Source organism: Pan troglodytes, chromosome 2 (assembly GCF_028858775.2).
Source record: "Pan troglodytes isolate AG18354 chromosome 2, NHGRI_mPanTro3-v2.0_pri, whole genome shotgun sequence".
NCBI lineage: Eukaryota > Metazoa > Chordata > Mammalia > Primates > Hominidae > Pan > Pan troglodytes.
Genome location: NC_086015.1, coordinates 91,903,414 through 91,921,411, shown reverse-complemented (window position 1 = coordinate 91,921,411; position 17,998 = coordinate 91,903,414). Strand labels below are relative to the sequence as shown.

At 38.8% G+C, this 17,998-nt stretch overlaps 1 pseudogene; it reads right to left on the bottom strand.

The window, feature by feature from the left end:
• Positions 1–17,122: 17,122 nt before the first annotated feature.
• LOC100611278 (MICOS complex subunit MIC26-like) lies at positions 17,123–17,640 on the bottom strand (annotated as a pseudogene).
• Positions 17,641–17,998: the final 358 nt, after the last annotated feature.

The following is a 17,998-nucleotide window of genomic DNA, read 5'->3' as shown; positions in this document are numbered from 1 at the left end:
CGAAAGCAACAATACCGATGGGCAGTCTTGACCCAAGTGTTCACAGATTCACCTAACCTCTTTGGTCAAATCCTAGAACAGGTTCTAGAAAAAATTTGTATCCTGAAACACATATGCTTGCTCCAATACGTGGAAGACCTGCTTTTATCTGGTGAGGCTATAGAGCAGCTGGCTGCTTTCTCCACACACCTTCTTAACTATTTACAAGAGAAGGGAATATGAGCTTTCAGAAGGAAAGCTCCAATTCGTGGAAACTGAGGTTAAATATTTAGGACACTTAATAAGTAAAGACGAGCAAAGGATAGGGCTCGAACGAGTCGAAGGAATCATGTCTTTACCTTTGCCTAAAACCAAGCAAGAGCTCAGAAAATTTTGGGGATTAGTTGGGTATTGCCAACAATGGATTGATTCTTATGCCCTAAAGACAAAACCCTTGTACCTGAAGGTCACCCTGAACCCTTATACCTGAAGGTCACCCAGGAAAAGGCTGACCCTCTCCTATGGGCTTCTGATGAAACCCACCAGGGTGAGGAGTTAAAACACCTACTCATCACTGCTCCCGTCTTAGCCCTGCCTTCCCTAGAAAAACCACTTCACCTTTTCATTAATGCAAACAAGGGGGTAGCTTTAGGGCTGCTTCTCAAGAGCATGGGGGCCACAGACAACCACAGTTTTAGACCCAGTAACCTGTGGGCGGCTTGAATACATTCAATCTATCATGGCTACCACCTTGTTAACTGAAGAAAGCAGGAAGCTAATCTTTGGGGGAAACTTGGTGGTGAGCACACCCCATCAGGTTAGGACAATCTTAAATCAAAAGGCAGGAAGATGGCTCACCGAATCAAGGATTTTAACGTATGAAGCTATCTTACTAGAAAGAGATGGCTTAATATTAACCACTTCCTGACAGGGAACCCAAATCCAAAAGGACCTGAGCATAAATGTTTAGATTTAATTGATTATCACACAAAGGTCAGGCCCAATTTAAGAGAGAGCCCTTTCAAAACAGGACAACATCTATTCATAGATGGCTCCTCCTGGGTAACTGGGGGAAAAAGGCATAATGGGTATTCAGTGGTCTATGGGGAAGCTCTTGCAGAAGTAGAGTCAGGAAGATAGCCCAATAATTGGTCAGCCCAAACATGTGAATTGTTTGCATTAAATCAGGCTTTAAAACATTTACAAAACCAAGAAGAGACTATTTATACTGATTATAAGTATGCCTTCAGGGTAGCCCATACCTTCGGGAAAATTTGGACTGAATGAGGTCTCATTAATAGCAAAAACCAAGACTTCATCCACAAAGAATTAATCACCCAGGTATTACATAACCTTCAGTTGCCAGAAGAAATAGCTATTGTCCATGTTTCCGGACACCAGACAAATCTTTCTTTTGAAAGCTGAGGGAATAACCTCACAGACCAAATAGCCAAACGAGCCACCGTTTTCTCTGAAACATCTGTTTTTCACCTCACCCTTGCCTTTCTCCCCCAACTGCCATTCCCACCTTCTCCCCTCTTGAAAAGGAGAAATTAATAAGAATAGGAGCCAAGGAAAACTCAAAAGGAAAATGGATGTTACCAGATCAAAGAGAAATGCTACCCTAATCTCTCATGAGGGAGGTTTTATCTCAGCTGCATCGAGGAACCCAATGGGGACCTCAAGCTATGTGTGATGCAGTTCTTAGAGTCTATGGATGTATAGGAATTTATGCTGTAGCAAAACAAGTTACAGATAGTTGTTTAATATGCATAAAAACTAGTAAGCACGTTGGGCATGGTGGCTCATGCCTGTCATCCCAGCACTTTGGGAGGCCGAGGCGGGCGGATCACGAGGTCAGGAGATCAAGACCATCCTGGCTAACATGGCGAAAACCCATCTCTACTAAAAATACAAAAAATTAGCTGGGCGTGGTGGTGGGCACCTGTAGTCCCAGCTACTCAGGAGGCTGCAGCAGGAGAATGGCATGAACCCAGGAGACAGAGCTTGCAGTGAGCCGAGATCGCGCCACTGCACTCCAGCCCGGGCGACACAGTAAGACTCCATCTCAAAACAAAACAAAACAAAACAAAAACAAAAAAAAACTAGTAAGCAAACCCTAAGAAAACCACCCCTTGGAGGAGGAAACCCAGGATTAAGGCCATTCCAAAGCATCCAAATAGATTACACTGAAATGCCCCCAATAGTTCGCCTAAAGTATCTACTAGTAATAGTGGATCACCTTACTCACTGGGCAGAAGCTATTCTCTTTTCAAGTGCAGCTGCCTGTAATGTAGTTAAGGCATTCATCAAAAATATTATACCTGGTTTGGATTAATAGAAAATATTGATTCGGATAATGGAACCCATTTCACTGCACCTGTCATTAAAAAGCTAGCCCAAGTATTAAAAGTAAGGTGGGAATAGCATACCCTCTGGCATCCACCTTCATCAGGAAGAATAGAAAGAATGAACCAAGCCCTAAAATGCCACCTAACCAAATGAGTTTTAGAGACTCGACTATCATGGACCTAATGCCTTCCTAATGCCTTATTGAGGGTCCGAACTGCCCCTTGGAATGATATTGGCTTATCTCCTTATGAAATGCTATATGGGTTGCCTTATTTACACTCCACTGCTGACATTCTTATGACTGAAACTAAAGAACAGTTTCTCAGGATCTATATACTTGGTCTGTCTTCCACTTTCTCTTCTCTCAGAACAAAAGGCCTTTTAGCACAGATGCCACCCTTGGAGCTCCCAGCACATCAGCGTCAGCCTGGGCATCACGTTCTCATCAAAAACTGGAAAGAAGGAAAACTTGAACTGGCTTGGGAAGTACCCTATCCAGTGCTTCTAACTGCAGAAACCACGGTCTGCATGGCCGAAAGGGGAGAGACACAACACACGTGGGTGAAAGCAGTGACTTCTCTAGCCAGAGAAAAATGGGCCATCACCCCAGTGCCCACCCCACCAAATTAACTCTAAAAAGGGCTTAATAATCACTTGTTTATTTTCCCTTTCTTTCCAATAGAAAGTCACCTCATCATCAGTGTGACTCAAACTAACCATCCCTTAACCCTTCAGTTCGATGCTTGTTCAGTCATCTAATGTGGAGACGAACAAGCTCAAAGGCAGCTATAAAATGTAGATCAGTATCTATGTCCATACCGTAGTGAGTCAACTAAGTATAAGTATGGAGACTTAAAAAGTCCCTGTGGTAACTGGACGGATGTTTGGTGGACCACCCAATATGGAGGGTGGACAGCCAGGCCCCCTTCTTCAAACAAGTTGTGAAGACTGAAACAGAAACTCCAACTTATTCATGGTCCCACCCCAACAAATTGTAAGTCATTGCAGTGTAACCCCTTGTTGCTAATTATAGATAATCCCCGAACAATGGCCCAAGAACCCTCCATATTTGAATGGTATGGGTTAGGAGCAGATGATAGAGGACAGGACCCCATAGGAATCTTCTCTTTGAGGTTGGCTAGACCATTAGCTAAAAACAATAAAGAAATCCAGACCCAGAGTCTGGGGAAACATATGGGACCCAATGCTCTCCCCAAACAATGGGAGGCCCATTGTTCTCCCCCATCTCCAGAAGACCCAACTCAGGGTGGAGGTAAAAGATTTAAGGCAGACTATAGCTTTAGAGACAGGATACAAAGATGCAAATGCCTGCCTGGAATGGATTAAATATTCCATCTACACTCTAAGCAAAAGTGAGCGTTACACTTGTTCGCACAGCAGGCCAGAGGCCCAGATTGTCCCCTTTCCACTCGGATGGTCCTCCAGCCAATCACGCATGAACTGTATGGTAGGTCTCATCCACAGCCTGGGGTAATGAATTATGCCGAGCTCTCTCTCTGCTATTCCCTGAAGTCCTGCACCCTGCTGGTCAGCCCCCGAAGGCCATCCAGCTTCTGTCTCCTGATGCCAATTTTACCTCGTGTCTTTCACAACAAGGGGAAAACTTAACATTTCTTGGAAATCTAAAGGGATGCAGTGAGCTTACGCCATTCCAAGAGCTGACCAATCAGTCTGTCCTGATCCATCCCCAAGCAGATGTATGGTGATATTGTGGCGGACCATTACTGGACACTCTGCCAAGTAACTGGAGTGGCACTTGTGCTCTCATCCAATTGGCCATTTCTTTCACCCTAGCATTTCATCAACCAAAAAGGATAAAGAGAAACCATTGTGAAATAAGAGATGCCCCTCTTGGGTCCTTTGTCCCTCATGTTTACATAGATGCCACTGGAGTCCCGAGAGGAGTGCCAGATGAATTTAAGGCCCAAAATCAGATAGCTACAGGGTTTGAGTTTGTACTATTCTGGTGGTTAACTGTAAATAAAAATGTAGATTGGATAAATTACATCTATTAAAATTAACAATGATTTGTTAACTATACTAGAGATGCTATTAAAGGGATAACTAAACAATTAGGACCCATCAGCCAAATGACTTGGGAAAATAGAATGGCATTAGACATGACACTAGCAGAGAAAGGTGGAGTTTGTGTCATGATTGGAACTCAATGTTGTCCTTTTATACCTAATAATACTGCTTCTGATGGAACCATAACAAAAGCATTACAAGGTCTTACTGCTTTATCCAATGAACTAGCTAAAAATTCAGGAATAAACAATCCCTTCACTAATTTAATGGAAAAATGGTTCGACAAATGAAAGGACTTATGTCCTCAATCCTTACTTATCTTGCCATTGTAATAGGTGTGCTATGACATTTTGGTGTGCTGATTACTTTAAACTGAGGATGACACTTGGGGAGCAGTAGATGCAGGCAGAGGCTTTCTCTCAGTCCCCATATGTGCCTAAGGAGGTGTCAGATACAGTAAGTACCTCTTCAAAGGTGTAATTTCTGACTTCCTTGTTCTTTGTTCTCAAGATCAACTTTCTGTCCCTTCTCCTAAGCTACTTGCTCTGTAAACAACTTCTCCCGCCAGTCCCAAACAAATGGGTTTTGTTCATTTTCAGTGTACAATGGGTACAATGGGTTTTGTTCCCCTCCCACTGAAACAGCTCTTCCCGCCAAAACTACCCTTCCTGCTTCTGCCATGCCCTGACATGCCCAAACACACTTGTACATAATGGACAGCCTTTCCCTTCCTGTCTAATTAGCCATACTCAATTTTAAACAGTAGCCAATTGGGTCAGTTTAGATTGTGCAGTCTGAGTCTAGCCAATGGGGACAGGACACAGAGGCAAGGATTAACCACCTTAGGGATAAAAACCCTTTCCCTCCTTTGTTCGGTGTGCTCTCGCATTGGGCAGAAGTGTGAACAGTACCACATTGCAGAAGTAAATTTGCCTTGCTGAGAAATCCTTCATCTGAGTGCTCATTTTCCTTGTGACTCTGAACTCTTGTTTCTAACAGAGGGATCCTAAGAAAGGAAGTCAAATGTCCTGAATCTTCTCCCCAGGAACCTTATCAACCAGGGAGGATTAACTCAGATCATAGGAGAGGAGACTGAAGGTGGACAGCACCTCCAGACAGACCTATTTTTTGAGAGCTGCTCAGAGACAACTTTTCTTATATGAGACTTTTTATCTGCATAACAAGACAACCTTTATTCACCATGCATGTTCTCCCTTCACCCTCCCATAACGTGTGTCACCATCACCCTCCAGAAGTCCCAATCCCCTCTTTGGTTCTGTAGCCCAGGATGCTATATAAGCTTCCTTCATCTGGCCATCCTGTGGGTCTCATATTTTGTGAGACTCTCTTGCATATATATGGAGTAAATATGGTTTTTCTTCTTTTAATCTATACCAATTTAATACATAGTTCGTCCAAAGAACCTAGAAGGGTGAAAGAAAGACATTTTTGCTCCCCTACAATGATTATTATTATATAGTGTCTAAGGAAAAATCCTTTTATACACTTCTAACAGCTACATATGATGACTAAGATTCCTTAAGGCACCACATTACACAATGCCTATTAGGCTAAGCCTTCAAATGTGCTGATCCAGGAGACCAGAGCTTACAAAGATTTCACTTAAAATCTTTGTTTCCTGGATCTTAGTCTGGAAGGTTCAAGACATCTTTCCACATGTTATAAATTGTTTAACATCAGATCCTGCCTAAACCCAGAAACCTATATGCATACAATTTACTATTTTTTAGGTCTTTTATTAAAATCAAATGTTAATTTTAATATTCCAACTATTACACATATGGAATTTAAAAGACAAACATATGTTATTTTTTCATTATTATATTTGTATATCAACAACAGAAATTAGAAAATTGAAAATTACAATTAATTAAATATATGTGGGTATGCAAAAGTTTATACATAAGAGTGGTGAAAATACAGGAAAGATTTATAACGTAGTATGTATACAAGAAAACCAAAATCAAAGTAGTAAGTCGTCCCAGTAGGTACTAGTTCCTTTAAATAAGGTCATATTATTGAAGAAAGACTTTCACTGAAACTTGTGCTACTGGGCACATACTCTCAGGTGGGTTTTTGCCTTATCTTGGATGGGTCACCATCGTCAGCAGGCAACTAAGTTAAAGGAAGAAATACAATATTCCGAAAAAGTTGTATGTTTGGAAAGGGCTCTTTCACATGAACACAGAATTTGTTCTATAATTTCTCTAAAACTGATTTAGGTTTTAATAACATATGGGAAACTAAAAATATTGAGGACAACAAAAAATATTGAGAACATGTAATGTGAACCATTTCTCTTAAATGTGGTATCCATCTTTCAAATAGACCTAATTTAGAATTATAATTTTATAACTGAAAATAACATAATAAACAAAATTGAGTTTGTATTTAGCCAAAATCTTCATGGCACAGGTGGAACTTAGACAACTCTTTGATAGAATGTTTATAATTAGTATCCCTGACTCTGTGTAGAAATTGTTAATTTTTATGAATGTTTTAGATATTTCATTTTAAATTATCTGATAGGCCTATGGCATTATTTTTTAAAAATATATAGTTTCAAATAGCTAGAAAGGAATATTGAATGTTCCCAAGACAAATAAATAACTGTCTGAGATAATGGATATACTAATTACCCTGATCTGATCACTACACATTATATGTATCAAAACATCACTATGTACCCCATAAATATGTACAAATATTATTTGTCAGGTAAAAATAAAATAAAATTAAAAATAAAATAAAACTTAACTATCAAGTTTTAAATTAATAGCTTTTCTATTGTTAAATAAATACCATTCTTAATTGCTGGTTACCAAGTGCATTAATCAACACTTGCTGTAGTAATAATTCCCAAATTGCAGTAGATTACAACAATAAACATTTATTTATTGCTCATGGTACATGATGGTTATGGGCCAAGTGTAGCTCTACTTAATATGCTTTCTCATTCCTGAGCCCAGGTTAACATACCAACCTCTGTACTGGACATTCTAGTCCCTCTGCAGAGGGTAAAAAAATTCTAGAGCTGTGCCGGGTGTGGTGGTTCAAGCCTGTAATCCCAGCACTTTGGGAGGCCGAGGCGGGCGGATCATAAGGTCAGGAGATCGAGACCATCCTGGCTAACATGGTGAAACCCCGTCTCTACTAAAAATACAAAAAATTAGCCAGGAGTGGTGGCAGGCACCTGTAGTCCCAGCTACTCGGGAGGCTGAGGCAGGAGAATGGCGTGAACCTGAGAGGTGGAGCTTGCAGTGAGCTGAGATCGCGCCACTGCACTCTAGCCTGGGTGACAGAGCAAGACTCCATCTCAAAATACATAAATAAATAAATAAAAATAAAAATAAAATTCTAGAAGATGAGCCAACTCTGTATTTAAGCTATTTGACTGGACATATATCCCATCTGCTCATTTATATTGGCCAAAGCTAAGCTAGTATAAGGAAAATTGATTAAGCGGGAAAATTGGGTGAGCTGGAAGAGTGAACAAAATTTATACTCTTATTAAGCATGTATTCACTTCCCTCCTGCACACACACACACACACACACACACATAGTAATACTCCAGGATGTCTACTTCAGATCTGGATACAGCTTCCCAAGTAATTAAGAAAACAAGTTACCTGGATCCATACTACCAATAAATGCAACCAACATATAATGAGGGCACAAAGACAGAACAATGGTAATAAACCCATCCATTCACAAAGGGGAAGAATGGCAATGCCACTGGGTAAATAATATAAGAACTTTTAATCCTGACAATGGCACATGTTCTTTCATTAGGCCATATTTTCTTTCTCAGAATTCTTCCCTAGTTCATTATTTTTTATAGCTACTGGATCCACTCTGAAAATGACTTATTTTTCATTTTCTGTCTTGACGACAGCTGATACAGTCATTGGAAAAGAGACCTTCATTGGAAAAAATAAGCATCTTTACCAGCCTGCTTTCTTTCTTATAAAGTGGGGTGCCCAAAGTCATTTTACAATTCTACTAGTAAGTTTGTTTTCATCGAGGTTAATGGCATGTTTCACCATATCAATCTCTGAAAAACTAAAAAAAAAAAAAAAAAATTTTGATTCTTTCGAAGTCTGTGTGCCAATAGCCATAATTATTATTTTTAAGAATTGCCTCACTCTCAAAGCACAATTAAATGTACTTTGAATTTATCCAGCTCCTAACTTTTGACTTCTCTGGGACCAGGTCATTGGTCTTTCTTTTCGGAACTACTTTATGCAACTGACAGCATTCACGTGGGGCCACCTTAAAACAATCAGAGTTTTTGGCAAAATACCTTTTTCCCGAGCCTAAGTCATATTTAGGATGAGTCTTAATCACCTTTAATAGCCCAAAGCATTTCTTTTTAAAATATTTTTCTCTGGTGCTAGATGAGAAATAGTCTCAATTTTTAAATGATACTACTCTCAGAATGTCTAGACTTGTTATTTTTTCTTTCACACCTATTTTAAATAAGGTGATTCTTTTCTCAGTTCATCAAATGCAGAAAACATCCAATCAACGCTAGTAACATTCTGTCTCAAATTTTTTTTCCCGAAATTGAAAGTCCATGAAGTTTATTTTTTGTGTTTCAAATTATTATAGGCAGGAGTTTCCTGCACTGCATGACAATGGTTGCCATTTTTTTTCTAGGCTCTGAATATAGTCCACAGCCCAGCACCAGTTTGTTTGTTTTGTTTTGTTTATTCAGTAGCGAAAGTCCAGCGTTGAGTACCAATGATATTCTATGGTTTCTGTTGTGGTAATAAAAACCTCCAATATCTTAACGGCTTATAAGAACAAACATTTATTTCTTGCTCTTCTTATACATTATTTCTGGCTGACTGCACTCAGCTCCACATGTCTTATCAATCAAAAACCCATGCTGGAGCAACAGCTTCTATTCGGTTTAACTTGTTTTCATAGAAGAGGGTAGAAGCTAAAGAGGCTGATCCTAAAATATGAAGTTATTTCTAAAGGTTACCTTTGGAAGTGTGTAACATGTATTATTCACTCACATTTCATTGGTCAAAGCAATTTATGTGGCCAAGCCTGAAGGTGGGTAGGGGAAGTTTACCCAAAGGCACGAGGGGGTGTGAATATTTTGGATTAGGAGTACAATTTTATTTCATTGTGTTAACCTCCTGCATGATAAGAAATGTTTTTGTAATCGAGACCATCCTGGCTAACACGGTGAAACCCCGTCTCTACTAAAAAATAGAAAAAAATTGCCGGGCGTGGTGGCGGGCGCCTGTAGTCCTAACTACTCGGGGTGGCTGAGGCAGGAGAATGGCATGAGCCCGGGAGGCGGAGCTTGCAGTGAGCTGAGATCGCGCCACTGCACTCCAGCCTGGGCGACAGAGCGAGACTCCGTCTCAAAAAAAAAAAAAAAAAAAAAAGTTTTTGTAGACCTCCAGACAGGAATACAAAAGTGGGACAATCAGATCTATAATATCTGGGTTAAAACATTTTTTATTGATAATTGTCCGCAGAGTATATTAGGTAGTTTAAGCATGACAGAGACCTCAGTGCTATTTTTTTTCACTTTGCTAAGATTGAGAATAGGAAAACATCTTTCTTTTTAAGTAATTTCACTGCCTTCCAAAACCTTGGTGATTAAAAGAGTATGACTAGAGAATTCTTTTTCTTTCTCAAAAGTTAAAACATATTAAGGAAAAAAGGGAAAAAAGAAGCAGTGAAGCAGCCTAACTGTAGTCTTTCCAGAACAAAACAAAAAAAAAGGAGATAGAGAATAAAATACTCTAATAATAACTCCAAATGATCTGTTAAATGGACCAAAATAATTACTGCTACTGTATCAATAGCCATATGCGTGTTACAATAGTGCAATACTTTGTAACATGAAAATCTGTTCTCGTGGATGAATTAAAGAGAATTTTATGAGATTTCGCTAACACGTACAGGAAGAAAATAGAATATACTTGGACTTGCTTCCCAGGGATATTGAGAAAGCTAAAAAAATCTCTGCAATCCTTTTCGTTCTTTCCAATTCCTAGTTAGTAGCGTTTTCATTTCATTAGAAGAATGGCATTTTTCCTTCTTGATTTGGGAATAGTTAATGGTCAATACTTCCTATGTAAACATCATGTTTATTCTGAAAGTAGATTAAGAAGATAAATGAAATGTATGCATACAATAAGTTCAGTGATATTAAATGCCTTTTCCCAGGAAAATGAATAAATGTGCTGCCTGCTTAATAATATTTTGATTGAAAAACATTCTGATCACCAGTTATCTCTTTTGAGTTAGACGGACTGATTTTATGTTAGTAATTAAGATATTTTATACACTTTATACTCTTTATGGTTTCTATACTATGTTCTTCCTCTCTGTTTTAATAATTATTTGTGGAGTAATATGAAAAAAACTTCTAAAATAAATGGCAGATTTTTCACAAACTTCTTTGAGATCAGCTATTTCTTTTTAAAATCTTACTCCTTTCCTCTCTTTTATTGATATTGAGTCAATATCTTCAGTAATAACTGAATAACCTTTTAATTTTCTTAAAATATAATAATATATAAGATAACATAGCTGGAATAAATGAGAAATACTATTGTTAAAAGAGATATTATTTCCAGTATGTGTATAATTTCTGGTTGAAGGCATTTATATCTTAGGAAGAAATGAAAGGAAATGCCAAACTATGATGCACGTTGCACTTCACAGCCAATATGGTTGGAGGATTTATTAAATGAAGGTCAAGAAAAAAATTAAAACCAAATATAGACATGAGCTAGAATTCAAATTAGATCACAGAAAATGTAATTATTTCTTAATTAGCCAGATTCTGTCTCCTTAGTAGAAAATACGAAAGTATGGGCCAACTGCAATAATTCTCTGAGACTTCTGAGGGCTCATTTCAAAACTCATGACTTGGGTTCAATTCAGAAAACAACAACATTAAGAATCTGGAACGCCTGTTATTCAGAGTGAGCCTGCCCTTTGCAGTTTTGCTTCCTATAATGCCAGTGGGAACTCTAAATGTAATTTTATCTCCATGACTGACCCAGTCCATAATTTATTTGGAACCAAACTGGAGTACTGTATTTAACTTACACCGACTTTACAGAAAAATTCTTTGAAAATACTGTCTTCAGAATGTCACAATAATAGCCTTTTGACATCATACACACGACTTATAATTATCCCACGCCTATTGTTTCTCCTCATATATAATGCTTCATAGAAAGCCAAGTGGAGTGAGGAAAATATTTAGTGTTAATTGGGCCTCTGTAAAAGCACTACTTTTTACCAATATTGCATCAGATATTCAGATAACTAAAAGCCAGAAGCCCAGTTGAAATACTGTTTATTGAGGCCTATGCAAAAAATAGGCTGTAAAACTTTGGCATAGTGAGATATGATCTAGTTACCACAATGAGCTCAGTGCCTCAATTTGAGTCACTTTTGTCAGACATGGGACACAGTGAAGACACTGAATTGAATTTAACTTTGTGATTTCTTTAAATAACTTGAAGTTAATATTCTAATTTTGTGATTTTGTCATGAACCTAAAGTTGTGACTATTAATATAATTCTGATAAAATAGCTTATTTTATGGAGTATATTTGGTTAATTCTTATAGTCACCTTACGAGATATTTGAAGAAACAAGAGGTTCAGAGGGGTCAGATGTTTGAGATTCCACTGATGGTAAGTGAGCAAGCCATGATTCAAGTCAAATGTAGTATAGTTGCGAAGCAGACTTCCCTTATTGTTTTATTACCTGCTTTTCTCTTATTTACCCAAATCTGAATACCAATTTGTTACTCATGATGTTAAGAACAACACTACATAATTGTTAGTACCCCAAATTTACTCGTGTTATTCTGTCGTGAATACATGCAAACATTTCATGCCCATGCAAACACATCCACTCTCCTCCACTCCAGGAAAAAGTCTCAGCTCTCCTTGGGCACATGGATAAACTGCCTCATTACTCAGTTTTTAATCTGTAAATTGTCAATAAAATAAAAAATACTTATTCCATGCTAAGGATGTGATGATAATTGAGTTAACATAAAGTTCTCATAGGAGGGCTTAGTGTGTAGTAAATGCTCGTATTATAGTAGTATAAGCGATTATTATTATCACCAATCGATATATCTTAGCTTCTGTGCCCCTGTATTGAGAAGTACCTGCTAAGCATGTATTAGTTATTCCTACTGTTATTCTGTTCATGTAGCAATAAATGATTTCTTCTTCTGAACTCAAACAGCTTATTATTATTATAATTTATTTTCTACTTGGAGCCTTCTTTTTTGTTATTGCTGCTCTATAGTACTAAACGTTTTTCACTGTCTAAATTTTAACATATTTGTCATAGGATTAAATGTATAGTTCTTAATTCTTAATTCAAGTATAAACTTCTCTGTACATCTTAATATTCTTTTAAAATGATGCCTCATTTTGGCACCCAAAGCCTAGCATAATATATTGCTCATTTTAAGTTCTCAGGATGCATTTTCTTAACCTTGAACTAAATACAGTTAAAATGTAAACTTTCAAAACATGACTATTTCTTAGAATATTAAAGTGAAAGTTGAAGATAATCCATCAATTAATTAATTCATTCTTTCTTTGAGCAAATGCTATTGAGTTTCCACTAGGTGTTAGTATCTGAGGTAAAGATATTGAATAGCTAAAAATATTTTTCTCATGGAATTTAGAATAAGGCTTCTTGAATGTAATCACATATCACCAGGGAAGCTTGTCAAGATGCAGGTTCTGATTCACTTCTTCTGGGATAGAGCCTGAGCATCTGCATTCCTACAAGCTCCCAGGTGGTCCTCATGTCCTTGGCCCTATGAACACATAATGAGCAGCAAGCACCTTCTAGAATACTCCATATTGCATATTTATCTCTCTTTCTATTTCTCCTCGGAGCAAGAGGAAGCTTCGTTTGCCACACCCTTACACATACTCCCCAACCCGGAATAAGTAAACACATGAAACTGAACAGTGGCCAGGTAAGCCCTGTATAAGAAAAAGGCTTGTAACTTGATTTCAACTACTAATAAGCTTGTGGTGTCATAGGAAAAACTCCTCTGTCATACACTATTATCAATTATGTTTGCCCAAAAGATTTTACCTAGAAGCTTAGAGAATACCACAGTGTGGTCTCTCAACCAAAAGAGTATTTTCCATTGGTAAGTTGTAGCTCTAGTTCTAGAATTTACTACATTTTGATTGTGTGGTAAAAACCTGTTCTACAGTCATGCCAGCTTCTGACATTTCTAGGTCTTGGGGCCTGACAAAGTAAATATAATAATACTTTAAAATTCTAGCCCAGCTTTCATTTTTTCTCACCATTCAAGAAATGCAAGAATGTGAGTCATAAATAGAATTACAATAAGTGATTTTCTAATTATGTCAAACTTTATATAATTCTACTAATCTCTAATTTATAATGGTCATAGCACCCCAATAATTTTATTGAGTAATTTACATTAATCATGCACAAAACTATATTTAACATATACGGTGTTCATGTCTAAACTTTTATTAGGAAAAGACTATCTTCTCTCAAGCGTTTGCTTTGAAATTTGATGTGAAGTCAAAGCCACATACAATCTCTTAAATCTTGCCCATGTGATATGGTTTGGCTGTGTTCCCACCCAAATCTCAGTTTGAATTGCATCTCCCAGATTTCCCATGTGTTGTGGGAGGGATCCAGGGAGAGGTAATTGAGTCATGGGGGCTGATGTTTCCTATGATATTCTTATGATAGTGAACAAGTCTCAAGAGATTTGATGGGTTTTTCAGGGGTTCCTTCTTTTGCTTCTTCCCCATTTTCCCTTACTGCCATCATGGAAGAAGTGCCTTTCACCTCCTGCCATAATTCTGAGACTTCCCAAGCCATATGAAACTGTAAGTTCAATTAAACCTCTTTCTTTTGTAAATTGCCCAGTCTCAGGTGTGTCTTTATCAGCAGTGTGAAAATTGACTAATTTAGTAAATTGGTACCAGTAGAGTGGGGTATTACTGAAAAGATACCTAAAAATGTGGAAGCAATTTTGGAACTGGGTAACAGGCAGAGATTGGAACAGTTTGGAGGGCTCAGAAGAAGACAGGAAAATGTGGGGAAGTTTGGAACTTCCTGGAGACTTGTTGAATGGCATTGCCCAAAATGCTGTTAGTGATATGGACAATAAGGTCCAGGCTGAGGTGGTCTCAGAAGGAAATGAGGAACCTGTTGAGAACTGGAGAAAAGGTGACTCTTGTTATGTTTTAGTAAAGAGATTGGTGGTATTTTGTCTCTGCCCTATGGATTTATGAAATTTGAACTGGAGACAGATAATTCAGATTATCTGGCAGAAGACATTTCTAAGCAGCAAAGCATTCAAGAGGTGACTTGGGTGCTGTTAAAGGCATTCAGTTTTCTAAGGGAAGCAGAGCAAAAAGTGGAAAATTTGCAGCCTGACAATGCAATAGAAATGAAAAAACCATTTCTGGAAAGAAATTCTAGCTGGCTGAAGAAATTTTCATAAGTAAGGAGGAGCCAAATGTTAATCCCCAAGACTGTGAGGAAAATGTCTCCAGGCCATGTCAGAGACCTTCACAATAGCCCCTCCCATCACAGGCCAAGAGGCCCAGGAGGAAAAAGTGATTTTGTGGGCCAGGCCCAGATCCCCTGAGCTACGTGCAGCCGAAGGTCTTGGTGCCCTGTGTCCCAGCCACACCAGCCATGGCTGAAAAGGGCCAACATACACCTCAGGCTGTGGCTTCAGAGGATGGAAGCCCCAAGCCTTGGCAACTTCCACGTAGTGTTGAGGCTGCACATGTGTAGAAGTCAAGAACTGAGGTTTGGGAACCTCTGCCTAGTTTTCAGATGTATGGAAACACCTGGATGCCCAGGCAAAAGTTTGCTGCAGGGGCGGGGCTGCATGGCAAGCCAGTGCACAAGGCAAATGTGGGGTTGGAGCTCCCAGAGTTCCTACTGGGGCACTGCCTAGTGGAGCTGTGAGAAGAGGACTACCATCTCCAGACCCCAGAATGGTAGATCCACCGACAACTTGCATGCACCATGCCCCTAGAAAATCCACAGACACTCAATGCCAGCCCATGAAAACAGCCAGAAGGGAGGCTGTACCCCACAAAGCCACAGGGGTGGTGCTTCCCAAGACCATGGGAACCCACCTCTTGCATCAGCATGACCTAAAAGTGAGACCTGGAGTCAAAGGAGATCATTTTGGAGCTTTAAAATTTGACTGCCCCACTGGATTATGGACTTGCATGGGTACTGTAACCCCTTTGTTTTGGCCAATTTCTCCCATTTTGAATGGCTGTATTTACCCAATACATGTACTCACATTGTGTCTAGGAAGTAAGTAACTTGCTTTTGATTTTACAGGCTCATAGGTGGAAGGGACTTGCCTTGTCTCAGATGAGACTTTGTACTGTGGACTTTAGGGTTAATGCTGAAATGAGTTAAGACTTTGGAGGACTGTTGGGAAGATATGATTGGTTTTGAAATGTGAGGACATGCGATTTTGAGGGGCTGGGGCAGAATGATATGGCTTGGTTGTATCTCCACCCAAATCTCAACTTGAATTGTATCTCCCATAATTCCCACGTGTTGTGGTAGGGACCAAGGGGTGGGTAATTGAATCATGGGGTCCGGTGTTTCCTGTGCTATTCTTGTGATAGTGAGTAAGTCTCATGAGATCTGATAGGTTTATCAGGGGTTTCTACTTTGGCTTCTTCCTCATTTTCTCTTGCCACCACCATGTAAGAAGTCCCTTTCACCTCCTGTCATGATTCTGAGGCCTCCCCAGTCACATAGAACTATAAGTCCAATTAAATCTCTTTCTTTTGTAGATTACCCAGTCTGGGGTATGTCTTTATCAGCAGTGTGAAAATGGACTAATACACCATGTTACTAGCTTTGGAATATTCCTTAAATTCTTTTCCGTCTCTCATTTATTATATGGGAACATATCAGTAAGATTTTCAAAGCAACACTTGTTAATCTTTGCCAATGTTTTATTGCACCTGCCCTAATTCTGCCCTTGAGAACGTTCAGTTCTAGAGCAGTTTCCTCTATATATATGTGTGTATGCACACATGCCGGTTTTACAATATCCTTCATATCAATATCAAATGAAAAATTATATTGTTGTCATAGTCTGGAGGCAATTTTGGCAGCCAGCTCCTAGTGACTCATGCTCGGTAAGTATCACCATGACCATGAAATATGCAAGATCCATTGTTCTAATGCAGAATAAGATTTCAATTTTTATAATGCATAATAATTTTTCAGTTTTGTGCCATGTGAGTGCAAAAAACATATAACAATGGTGATGCTCTGAATGAGATTCTAAATTACCATAGTTGGGCTCCTCATAGGGTTGTAAAACAAAAAAAAAGAAGATTGAGGCAAGTCTCAATTGATTTTGAGGTTTATTTTGCCAAGGTTGAGCAAAGAAGAAGAAAAAAACACAAATAACAGGAGCATCTGTGGTCTGTGCCTTTTCCAAAGAGGGTTTTGATGACTTCAGTATTTAAAGAAGAAAGAGCTAGAGGGAGAGGAAGAAGAAAAAAAATGGTTGGTGAGGGTAGGCAATGAGACAAGTGGTTACATTCTTATGGGGCTTTGATTAGTACTCACAGAATATGCATTTTACTTGTAAAAGCAGAGTGTAGAGAAACAGTCAATTACACATTATATTTTACATACGATAAGTTCTCCTACAAATCTTCTGGCACTATGTATCTTCATAAACCCCAACCATGTAAACTCTCCCCATTGACCTGGGCAAATGCAATGAATTGTTGTAGATAATAGATAGAGGCAGCTAATCCCATGAAACCAGAAGGCTATACCAGCTTCTTTATTTTTGTAACTTTTGCCAAAAAGAGTCCAAAAAGGCCAGCAAAACCAATAACACCAAGTCTTGGAAAATATCCTGGAGGTGCATTTGGAGATATTCATAGCTGTCTAACCCTCATTGACCCAAACTTTGCATCTTGGGATTAGTTTGGGAGTATGTTTCCTGACACCAACTTGTACATGGCCTACAATAATGTTGGAGCTGAGAGATGCTTTCTTCAAACTGGGTCCTCCACTCCTCCACATATTCAAATTCATCCTTAGGAACTGAGTAGAGTGAAAGCTCATCAAGCTTCATGGGATATTTGAGAGGTGAGTCCTTTCTTGGTGCTGCATAGAGTTTGAAGATGAGCAAACACCTGCCAGCTTGCTCCATGGACCTCTGAGTTGCCTTGAACGTGTTACTAGCAGCAGTGGCTCCATCAGGGTTGAGCAGGAGTTTAACTCTTGGTTTGCACTTCTTGAGAGTGTCATGTTTAGAGACATGATGGATGTGAGCATCAGTAAAGTGTATAGTTGGTAACTAAATCTATGTGAATTTTGATTTGGAATTTGTATGTGTTCTTCTCTGTTGCATGTATGGCAAGTCTATCTAATTGGTAATTGCAACCACTTCCTCCATTCTCCTGGGGTATATGATGACTGTCTATCATGTTTATATGCCTTCTGTCCCCACAACTTCATCAAGAGTACTTTATAACTTTGCTTACTCCACTGTTATGGTCAATTTTGTG